Source organism: Scylla paramamosain, chromosome 4 (assembly GCF_035594125.1).
Source record: "Scylla paramamosain isolate STU-SP2022 chromosome 4, ASM3559412v1, whole genome shotgun sequence".
Classification (NCBI taxonomy): domain Eukaryota; kingdom Metazoa; phylum Arthropoda; class Malacostraca; order Decapoda; family Portunidae; genus Scylla; species Scylla paramamosain.
In genome coordinates this window covers 23,338,499-23,350,291 of record NC_087154.1, presented here as the reverse complement: position 1 = coordinate 23,350,291, position 11,793 = coordinate 23,338,499, and the positions used below count along the sequence as shown (strand labels likewise).

General features: G+C 45.9%; 1 long non-coding RNA gene across 3 annotated transcripts in view; it reads right to left on the bottom strand.

Moving 5' to 3' along the window:
- Positions 1 to 684: 684 nt before the first annotated feature.
- Positions 685 to 11,793, bottom strand: part of LOC135099884 (uncharacterized) — a 103,671-nt gene continuing 92,562 nt past the window's right edge. For all 3 annotated transcript variants that reach the window (XR_010268414.1, XR_010268416.1, XR_010268415.1), the window contains 2 exons: positions 11,311 to 11,367; positions 685 to 1,193 (listed from right to left, as the gene is read on the bottom strand). This is a non-coding gene — a long non-coding RNA (uncharacterized LOC135099884). The remainder of the gene's footprint in view (positions 1,194 to 11,310; positions 11,368 to 11,793) is intronic.

Sequence of the window (11,793 nt, the reverse complement as noted above, 5' to 3'; positions counted from 1 at the left end):
GCAATCAATACTGCACGCTGATTGGCCACTTGCACAGCTTCGCAAGAATTAACGAGTTTCGAACTGTTTACAAGCCACTCCTGACCTCGCGTTCCTAGGGGGGGGGGTCATGTGAGGGCGAGGCAGGAGGGGGAGGGGATATAATGTTGTGGAAAAGATATAGCAGTACACAGTTAACTTTATCTAATTTGCAAAGTGGTCATGTGTGTAGAGAGAGGGATCTGTATTTGCATGTAGTTTTGTGCTATGTAGGTGTACAGAGATGGTGTGCGCACAGGCTAGCTCATGTTCACACACCTACATGTAGTACATAATGAATGTAATGCATAAATTCAACACGATACACACGTACTGCACATATGAATCATGCTCCTGGAAAATGTTGTCACCGCGCGCCACTTTTGAATGATTTATAATGGAATGTCAAGCAGTACGTGCAATGGTGCAAGTCTGAGTGGCTTTTTGAAACATTAAGAACGCGCCACAAAGCAATGACCTGTCAGTGAGACAAGCCTTCGCACTCCATTTTCAATCAAATGGGAACTTAATACTCTTGATTGTGTTCTAGTGCAAGAAAGGAATATTCATTAGTATTCGGGAAAGAAAATGCAAATGCAGAAAAAAAAAAGTTCCTGGAATGGCACAGAAAAAAAAATAACACAGGAAGAAATGTTATGGAAAAAATGGTACAAGAATTAATGGCACGAGAAATAATGGCACATGGAAAGGAAATAATGGCGCCACAAGCAACAATGACAAAGGGCATGGTGGCAGGGGGAAAAATACCACAAAAGCGTCACAACTTTTGGACAATCCTTGGTTAATTTACTATCCTAGGATATAAGTTTCTATGCATTAGGGAGAGCAACCAAGGGCTAACAAGAAAGAAAGAAAGAAAGAAAGAAAGAAAGAAAGAAAGAACGAACCAGGAAAGAGTTAAAGTTAATTTGTTAGTTAATTTAAATAAATTCTTTAATTGTACTAGTGTTTATTTTTTTTCCCTTGAAAACATAGTTTTCAGCATCTTTTATTCATACACCACTTTTCCTCTTTCTGTGACTTCTTTTTCTTACATTCGTAACACTACACCTCAGAATTTAAACTAAAATTAATATCTCTGCATCTCGAATCTTTTTCTTCTTCTTCTTGCTCCTCCTCTTCTTCTTCTTCTTCTTCTTGTTCTTCTTTCTGGACTGGAACAGAAAGTATGGTGTTAAGGGAAGCTTCCTTTTCCTTCCTAATTTACCACACTTTGGTCAGTCTCCTCCACGCATAAACACAATCATAAAACCTTGTCAATTCTCACAACACAAACCAGAACCTCATTATATGTAAATAGACTATAAATTAATCGAAAAATATATTGAAGGGCACATATACATCGCCGTTACAAAACTCTATACCTAAGTATAATTTTGGCACTAGTTGAGGGCCACAACAACAGGTCTGGTTTTGTGTGTTGGCAATGTCATCTTTATCACTTTCCCTTGCTTTGCTGCGGGCACTACACGACGCCTGGAGGCTTCTTACTTCTGCTATATGAGTTTCTTTTCACTTTCCGCATCTACTGTATGTGTGATGGTGTTGTGGTGTGATGGTGTAGTGGCGTGCTCTTTGTGTGTCGTACGAGTATTTGTCCAGAATTTACACATCTACGTCATTTGTCTTAACTTTTTCCCCCCTTATCTAGTTGACTAATTATTTGCTGAGCTCCAAATAAACGTTTTCTTCGTCTCTTGCACCTTTCGTGTTTCTTGACTTTTCATACATGTTGAAAGAAAGAAAACACACACACACACACACACACACACACACACACACACACACACACACACATTCATATTGTTTACTGACCAGTTTACAAGGGTATACATATAAATAATATTACAGACAACATTATGAACAAAAAAAAAAAAACATAGTCAATAAAAAACACCATTAGCCACTCATCACCACTTGCACTTCCCACCACCGCCACCACCAACAACAACAACACTGCACCATTTTTTGCTACAAGAACGCTTCATTACCACACACACACACACACACACACACACACACATTACAGCCGGCACACTCCAAAAAAGGGTTCCGCTAAAAGTGTAAAACTGCCAAGACCCGGATGTGTGCGTGAGTGAAATGCGGCTCTATTTCACATGACCTTACTAACAACCACTTGCTTCCCTGACCCGCACCGCCTCGCCGCCCCATGAGGCACACATCTCTCCTTAATCCTTCATACCCGCGGCGGGTTCAGACTTTGCACGACACCAGGGTAATGAGTGTTCGCGTGGTTCCCTATACTTTTTTTTATATTCACAAACCAGTTACGTTGTATTTTGTGTATTTTTTTTAGTTCCTTTGTATCTTGTTTTCATTCTATTTGTTTATGTGACGCTGAAACTCGTGGTGGTGTTAATAATGGAGAGGGGGAGATGTGCTTAAATTGCCTTGTTACAGTACTCATGTGCTGCAGTAAAAGGATAAGTGTGTGCGTATGTGTGTGTGGAGGGTGAAGAGGGGAGGTGTTGCCGTCTGTGCGTGAACAAGGGTGCGTCCCAAAACCGGTGAACCAATATTAGTTTGCCTGTCTCCCTCCCGTCTGCTTGGCTCCCCACTTCTGTCTTTTGCATTTTTTAAACAGCACGGAAGGTAGCGTGGACACAGGAACATATACATTTTGTTAGACGAATTCCTTACTGTCGTGACTGCCCGGTGTGGTGGGGGGCGCTGACTGGCTGGTGGCTGGCTGGGTGGCTAGCTGGGTGGGTTGGGTGTGTGGGGTGGACAGGTATTGTGTGCTGTGGAATAGAGTGGGGTAAGAATGGCGTGGTGCGGTGGTATGGCGTGGTGTGGAACAGAGGTGAATGGAGTGGAGGAGCAGAGTAAGGAATGTGTGATGTGTGGCGAGTAGTGTGCTGTGGTGTGGTGTGGTGGTCTGGTGGTGTGGTACGGTGTGGAAGAGTGAGTTCGTGAATGTTGTGGTGTGTCGTGGTGGAGTGGCATGGTGGTGTATTGTAGTGGTGTAGCGTGTAGTGTGGTGTGGTGTGGTGGTGTGGTGGTGTGGCGTGCATGCGAGGTCGGTTAGCCAAGTATTAGAAGGCTCATCACTGCCCTTTGTCTTCTTATCCTTCATATTTTCATTTTCCTTCACTATTATTTGGCCTGTCCTCCTCCTCTTCTTCTTCCTCGTCCTTCTCGTCCCCCTCCCTCCTTGTCTTCCTCCTCTGCTTCCCCCACCCACGTATATGACAATTAGCATTAATAACCACACTTCATAACTCTCTCTCTCTCTCTCTCTCTCTCTCTCTCTCTCTCTCTCTCTCTCTCTCTCTCTCTCTCTCTCTCTCTCTCTCTCTCTTATTCACACTGTTTCATTAATTTACTTCTTCACTTTCTTTTTTTTTCGTACATTTTTATCATTGTTCATTTTTCCAACAATTTTACCTCATTTCCAACGATCCTTTTCCTTCACCGTACCTCTTTTTCAGGTTTTCTTGCCTTTCTTTCCGTCTCCTTGCCATCCCCCATCTTTATTTTTCTTTTCAGAGCCCCTTCTCCCTTCACTCTCCTTTCTCGAGGTGTTATTCGCGTCTCCTAGCCCTTTTCCCCTCTTTATTTTCCATTCGAGTGTTCGTTTCTCTTCATTCCCCTTTCTCCAGGTCTCATTTGCGTCTCCTGCCATTTCCTCCTTTATTTTTCTTTCCAGCGTTCCTTTTCCATTCACTCTTCTTTTTCCAGGTCTCATTCGCGTCTTCTTGCCATTTCCCCCTTTATTTTTCCTTCCACCGTACTTTTCCTTCACTCTCCTTCCTTCAGGTCTTCTTCGCGTCTTCTTCCCGGTCTCCTTGCCCCGCCAGACCAAACCAGGCAGTGTGGCGCCTCTTAAACCCTTGCCTTCCGTCCCCCGATCGATTCTACATTCCAGACTGACACGCACCGGCCACCTCCATCCTTCTCGTCAACAGCAGTAAGCACCCCGCCACCCCGTGTAATTATGCCCCACCACCACCACCACCACCAGCAGGAGGGATAAATAAAAAATACCACGTGACTAAGTAAGAACTCTTAAGGTGAACAAGACTGAAATTTACCCATGTATACGTCCGAGATAATGAGTAAATTAAGGGGAAAAATAAATGAAAGGTAAGTGCGTATATGTGTGTGTGTGTGTGTGTGTGTGTGTGTGTGTGTGTGTGTGTGTGTGTGTGTGTGTGTGTGTGTGTGTGTGTGTGTGTGTGTGTGTGTGTGTGTGTGCATAAGAAAAGAAAATAGAAAGGAAAAGGTTGAGAGCGAGGTATACGTGCTACATATGTGTGTGTGTGTGTGTTTGTGTGTGTGTGTGTGTGTGTGTGTGAGTGTGTGTGTGAGTATGTGTGTGAGTGTGTGTACCTAAAGTCACGCCATGTCTGCTGCCACTGTACGTAATACTGAGCTTTGGGTGAAATCAGGGCTCCATGTCGTGCCTCATGCCTCGGTGGTGGTGGTGGTGGTGGTTGTGAGAGGCTCCGTCCGCCGCTTAAACCCACGTAATGCTCATGCGAAACAGAAGAAGGACGGCGCGCGAGGGAAAGAAGTGACGTGGGACATGCGAGTGTGGCAGACCAGAAGGAAAGGCAGTTCTTATTATTGCCAAACGAATAATAGTAGTAGTAGTAGTAGTAGTAGTAGTAGTAATAGTAATAATGATAATAATAATAATAATAATAATAATAATAATAATAATAATAATAATAATAATAATAATAATAATAATAATTATTTGAAATATTTGAAAATGAAAATGAATACGAGCCCACCCAACCACAACCACAACAACCACAACAACAACAACAACAACAACAACAACAACATCAAACCAACCGGCCAACCACCGCCAAAAACAAAATCCAACAAGACTATAACAACCCTAACACTGCCTGCAAACAAGAACCATAGCAACAGTCTAACCAACCAGCCACACACACACACACACACACACACACACACACACACACACACACACACGAGCACTAATAATAATAACCACCACCGGCCAGTAATGCAGCACGTAGTCACCTTCACAGTGCTGATTAGGATCCGTTAGCGAACAAAGCCGTCTAGAGCAGCATGAGTCTATGGCCCATGTTCTGAAACGCTTTGCTCTCTCACTACGACTCTTCAAATGACACAAAAATGATTGGCCAAGTTCTCAAGAATCTTTCCCCAGTTAATAATATAAAAACCTTGTTAATCTGTCACCAGAACAATAAAAACATCCTTAAAACCCCGACTAACTTCAACTAGAGTTTTTTTGAAGGTGGTAGAGGTACAGCGCAGAAGTGTTTCACAATATGGTTCTATAACAAGTATAAAATTATGGTAACATGCAGCAGGACGCCGCCTAAACACACATACACACACTAGCTCCCAAGAATATCCAGGAGGGAGCGTCCATATATCATACCCATGAAAAAGCTTGAGGGAGCGTATGTCTTCATGCCCCCTCTTTGAGATTACTGTGGGTGTGGGGGGTGACGGGAAGGATTCATTGCGGTGGAGTGGTGTGGTGGGTGCTGTGTAGCGTTGGCTTGTGTGTGTGAGGCGGGTGGGGCTGTGACGTGAGTCTTGAGTGTGTTGGGGGGTGAGGGGCTGTGTAAGGTCGGGATGGGTCGTCGACCTTTCTTCCCTCTCACGATTTGGACCCACACGCGTAGTGAAGTGGATTAGCGTCATATGTGTGTGTGTGTGTGTGTGTGTGTGTGTGCTTAGCATTAAGGAAAGAAGTGTAACTCTAAAATGTTCAGTCAAAGCACCAGTGGGCATTGCGGACGACATTCCTTGGACCGCTAATTACGTGCATCAGGAGCTGGCCGGGTTTCTTGGTTCCGTGGAGGGAGAGAGGCAGGGAGGCAGGCAGGGAGAGAAGGCAAGGCTGGTGGGCGGGATGACCTGTTTGACTACTACTGTGAGTACGACGTTGTTAATGTAGCAAGCCCTCATTGCGGTGCTCTCCACACACACACACACACACACACACACACACACACACACACACACACACACACACACACACACCGCAAAGTTCTCGTGTTCAGGAGTCGTTGAGTCTCCGTCCTGCGAGCGACACGTGAAACGAGAAAACGGAAAAAAAAATAATAATAATTACCTCCTCTGTGATGTCCAATTGGGAGTAGAATTTCCTTGATTGCATTAATGACACTGTTATGGTCGTTGGCGGTGGGCGGAGCAGCGCGCCATCACCTATCGCCCACCACAGGTAATTACGGCCCGGTGGAAATAATTTATTGCTATGAGTTACGAATACACGGAGACACGATGTACCAATTTACATGTTTTCTGGTCCTGTGGTTGTGAGGTGGACGCGGGGAGGCGTGTAGGGAGAGGAAGAGGTGTGGCAATGCAAATGTGGTTTGTGTGTGAGTGTGAGTGTGACGGGTGAAGCGTGACAGTCCAACTCTTTCTCTCTGACTTTTGGAAGCGCGAAGTTAACAGGAATTCTTTTTCATTCTTTTTCTTTGACCAGTGTCCACAGTACGAAAAAATATATGTACGTAATGGTGAGTAAAAACGTCAGATTTATATTATTTGTGATATGCGTGTGGTGCTGTGAGGACGAAGGCGTTGTGTTGTGGTGTTGTGTGGTGCGTGGGTGTTGGTGTGTAGGTTGTGGGAAATGATGAGTGTGCATCTATGTCAGCAAGAGTGGTGTGAATGTATGCACACTGTATGAGTAAGGTGCACGTGGGTGTGTCTTTATTGAGTTGGTGGTGTTTTGGGCTTGTGGTGTGAGTGTAGCAGTGGGCTGTGGTGTCCTGGTTGTGTCCGAGGATGGTGTCTGAAGTGGTGATGTGGAGGCGAGGAAGCAACACATGTAGAGGTGAGGAGGAAGCTTTGCACGTTGAAATAGTGACCAGAAGAGCGATGCAAACGACCCGAACCTCTCTAACTTCCATGACTTTTACCCTCGCTGCATTAAGTGGTCCTGTACTCTCCGCTCCCCACCACACCCACTCCTCTGTCCCTTCCCTTTGTCCATCAACTCCCCACTTAGCCCTTACACCTGTCCCTTCCCTCCCTCCTTCCTCACCTGGCCATGAGTCACAGTTATACACGAGTTCCCGTTATGAATGAGACTAAGGTATACACACAACGCAGGTGCTCATAAATATGGAATATAATAGCGTGCATTCCTTCTCGAGGTGGGCGAGGCGAGGTGAGTGTGCAAAGGCTTATGTACGAGGGCTGGGAGGTTAGGCAGGTGTAGCGGTCGTGAGTCAGGCGAGTACATGAGTCAGGGAATGCAGGGCCAGACAGCAGGCACTGGCGGGACCGAGACTGGTATCGATCACAGAACTAAGAGACTGTCCCGCAGCCCCACCCTTCCTTCCTGCACTCCTTCTCCTTCTCCTTCTCCTTCCTTCCCTGCCGTACTCCTTCACTCTCTATTTCCTTTTTTTCGGTGTCTTCTTTCTTTCCTTCTTTCTTCCTTTTTTTATTTTTCTTTCTTTCTTTCATCTTCCCCATCTTTTAATCCTTCATTTCTTTCTTCCTCTTATCCTCTTTCTTTCCTCCGCCTCCTTTCCCTTCTTCTTCCTTTTCTCCTCTTTCTTTCCTCCTCCTTTCCCTTCTCTCTTCATCTTCTCCTTTTTCTTTCCTCCTCCTTTCCCTCCTTTCTTCCTCTTCTCTTTTCTTCGTCTTTCTCCACTTTTACTTCTTTCACTATCTACTCTTTCCTCCTACCTTCAACTTCTCCTCTTCTCTCCCTTCTTCCACTTCCTTCATGTCTTCCAATTTCCGTCTTTTCCTCTTTCTTCCCTCTTCCTTTCCTTCCCTAACTTCCTTCATTCCTTCCTTCTCGTTCCCTCTTCCCTCCCTCCTCCTTTCCCTTTTCTTCCTTCCTTCACTTCTATCTTTTTCCTCCCCCTCTCTCTCTCTCTCTCTCTCTCTCTCTCTCTCTCTCTCTCTCTCTCTCTCTCTCTCTCTCTCTCTCTCTCTCCTTGGATACTTGACCCCAATCGTGTCAAGATCGCACAGGGGCAGTTTACTCCTCCTCCTCCTCCTCCTCCTCCTCCTCCTCCTCCTCCTCCTCCTCCTCCTCCTCCTCCTCCTTCTCCTCCTCCTCCTCCTCTTCCTTGGCCTAGTCCCCATCAGTTCCTTTTTCCTTTGTTTCATCCATTCCTTCTACCTTCCACATTCCTTTCTTCACCTCAGTGACTTCCACAACCAGGACAAATGTGTACAAGGGCTCGTGTTCAGAGGTGATTACAATACAACAAGCCCGCGTATATGTTTGTATTGATCCTCGTCCCTAAGTGATCAATATAACAGGCCACTTAACGCTCCACCGCTGTCATCGCGCCGCCCTAGAGACAGAACACGACGGCCATTGGAGCACAGCGGGGGTAATGAATGTTTGACACCAGCACCACCAGCACTACCACCACCATCATCACCGTCACCAAAAGCGCCACTGCCAACACTTCCGCCTCTCGTATGTCTGTGGTGGTGGTGATGATGGTGATGATGGTGATGACAGTGGTGGTGATGGTGATAACATCAACAACAACTACGATGACAGTGGTGGTGATGGTGATAACAACAACATCAACAACAACTACGATGACAGTGGTGGTGATGGTGATGATAACAACAACAACAATAACGACAACTACGATGACGGTGGTGGTGATGGTGATGATAACAACAACAACAACTACTACTACTACTACTACTCTCTGATTCTGTTAGGAGGGTGAGATACTACATGTTATCGTGTTCTGGGAAGGCTTCAAACACATCTAACCACAGCACATCACACCACAGCACACAATACCTCGCCACATACACACACACACACACACACACACACACACACACACACACACACCGGGGAAGGGGGAGCAGGATTGTTGCCCCGCCTCTCCCATACGATCACGTGCACAACACACACAAGACAGCATGAGTGTCGCCCTCCGCTCCCTGCCAGGTTGCAGGATCACGTATCGCACTTAATTCATCTAACTCTCTCTGTGAGACGGACACAGGTTACAAACTTTGAGAAAATAAGCTCAAATTGTTTCCACTGTGCCGAGGGTTTGAATCTCGTCCCTCCTGGCTGTGAGGCAAGCACGTGGTCTATGCGCACTGTCATCATCATCATCATCATCATCGTCATCATCATCATCATCATCATCGTCGTCGTCTTCGTTGTTGTCGTCGTCGTCGTCGTCGTCATCCTGAGGTTCAAGTATACCATTGTACAATAAAGTAAACAGACAGGCACACACACACACACACACACACACATAGACGGAGGGAGGGACAGTCAGACAGACACTCAGCAGACGGAATCGATCAAAACATCCGCGGCCGTTGGAGGAGATTGGACGGAGGAAAATTATTAAGGTCACAGCGGAAGGTCACCGCTGGTTCCGATGCGTGCCGGGGCGGCGGTGGTGGTGAGGACGTAGAAGGACGACGCAGCAAGAAGGCGACAGCCTGTGGGGAGGCGGAGCGAGGGAAGGCCGGTGGGGACTAGTGTGTGGTGATGTGGCTGTGGTTGCCTCAGTCAAAATAAAAAAATAAAAATAAATAAATAATAATAATAATAATAATAATAATAATAATAATAATAATAATAATAATAATAATAATAATAATAATAATAATTAAATGAATAAATAAATAACAAAACGAAAAAAAAATGAAAAGGTGTTGGAAACCTGCCTTTTTTCCTTCACTGTCATAATGAGTTATGTTTAGGTGTCTCGGAAGCTTTTTTTTTTTTTCCCGTCACCTACGTTCTTTTTGGCAGCCTTGACCCTGGCCGTGGGTCTGTCTGCGCCAAATCTCTCCTACCCTGTCTATATTCATGCCTCGACTTGCGTAAAATTTTGGCATGGTCTTCACACTTCTGGCCACACCTTGTTCTGGGCCACTCTTTCCTGACCACATTCCAGTCTTGGCTCACCTGTGCCTGCGTCATGTCAGCCCGGCGCGTGAAGGCCTCAACGCCCACTAGCCAGGCTAATGTTCCTCGGCCCGCTGCCACCCGCCTCCGTTAGGGTGATGTCTCCATGACGTGACTCACCTCCTCCTCCTCCTCCTCCTCCTCCTCCTCCTCCTCCTCCTCCTCCTCCTCCTCCTCCTCCTCCTCCTTCTCCTTCCTCTACCATTCCTTCCCTCTTTTCCTTCCCTTCCAGGCCTCCTGCCTCGCCCCTCGCCCCAGACGATTATCTGACACAGAAACAACAAATTATTTCCATGGCGACCAAGCCTCAGACGAGACAGCCGACCATACCTAAATTTATATGCGGAAAAGAAATTCTAAAAAAAAAATATATCGTTATGAAAGAACTTTGTATCCAACAGCACTAAGCGCAGCAAAGGAGCCCCGGGCATGAAAAAAATAAAGCAAGATGACACACCAGAAACACGCAGATGCTGAAGAGACAAACAACACGTTGAGAAACACGCCACAGAGACACAGGAACACACGAAACAGAGCACAAAACCGCCAAGGACACAGGAACAAGCATCAAGACGGTGTTGTAAAGAAAGGAAAAAACACGGAGAAAGAAACAATGCGGGAGACAGAGGTTGGCGGACGCAGACGAAGGAAGTAAGCAGCAAGCGTGATATTGCTTCTCTCTTGAGTTGTCATCCGTCGCACGCCGCTGCACGCTGAGGTAAGCCTTGGCTGTGCGGTACCAGCATGGCCTCGCATACACCTCATAGCACATGTATGACACAGACACCACCACCACCTCTGAGCCGCCACCACCACCACCACACCCAATGAACCTCCACCCACACTACACACAGTACATCACCACACCAACACACATTTGTATTCTTCCTCCGACAAACAACAGTGGCCGTAAATTACACATTCTTTCTCTTTTTTTTATACTGTTATTAGTTTTTCTGTAGTGCCATCATAGCTAGTATAAAATATTGACACCAAACTATCTAGTAAGGGTTTATGGCTCTACTGCTGTTTGAAATCCCCTGTAATTTGTAACCACTACCACCACCGCCACCAACAGAGATCCGCCCTGTCAATTTGTGCACGTACTCGTAATCTGCGCAACTGAGAGTAGCGGTTATTATCTCCCTATCATTACCTTGGCAGTACTAATGACACCACCATTGTACGTCTCCTACATGCAAGGTTACTCGCAGGAAAATAATCTTCCCCACAAACACTCGGATGAGATACTCTGATGTGGTACTCGTGTGCATTGCCATGATCACTGACAGCCCTGTGCTCGGTGTGTCTACATGATCCACGTAACCCAACCTTACCTCAGCTGCACGCATGGCTGTCCCTCCGCCCCAGGTGTCCACTCAGGCACGATACGTCTGTACAAAGAAATCAGAAATCGCTATAAACCACACAATCCTGTTGCTCCATGAGGTGTATCTGTGATTTAAGATCAATAAAAAGAGCTGCCAGACAGACTCAACTCACGGAGATTTCTCTGGTAAGACATGACGTAAAATGACTCCATCAAAACTGTCTGGAAGAACGCCTCGAGGAAGCCCCGAATGAGGCTTTCAGGAAGAATAAGATGCTTAACAATCGGAAAGTGGGGTAGAGACTGTGGTGTGTGGAAACGAACGCAGCGCCATGTTTGACAAAAATACTACGTAAAGAAGAGCAAATACCTAGAGGGAGAGAGGAAAAAAATAGAAAACCACACGAATTCCTAAGGTGAAGGCAGTGACAGGAGAATGAGGAGAATCTAACTAGAAAATGCGAAAATAACTAGAATACGTGGAGACAAA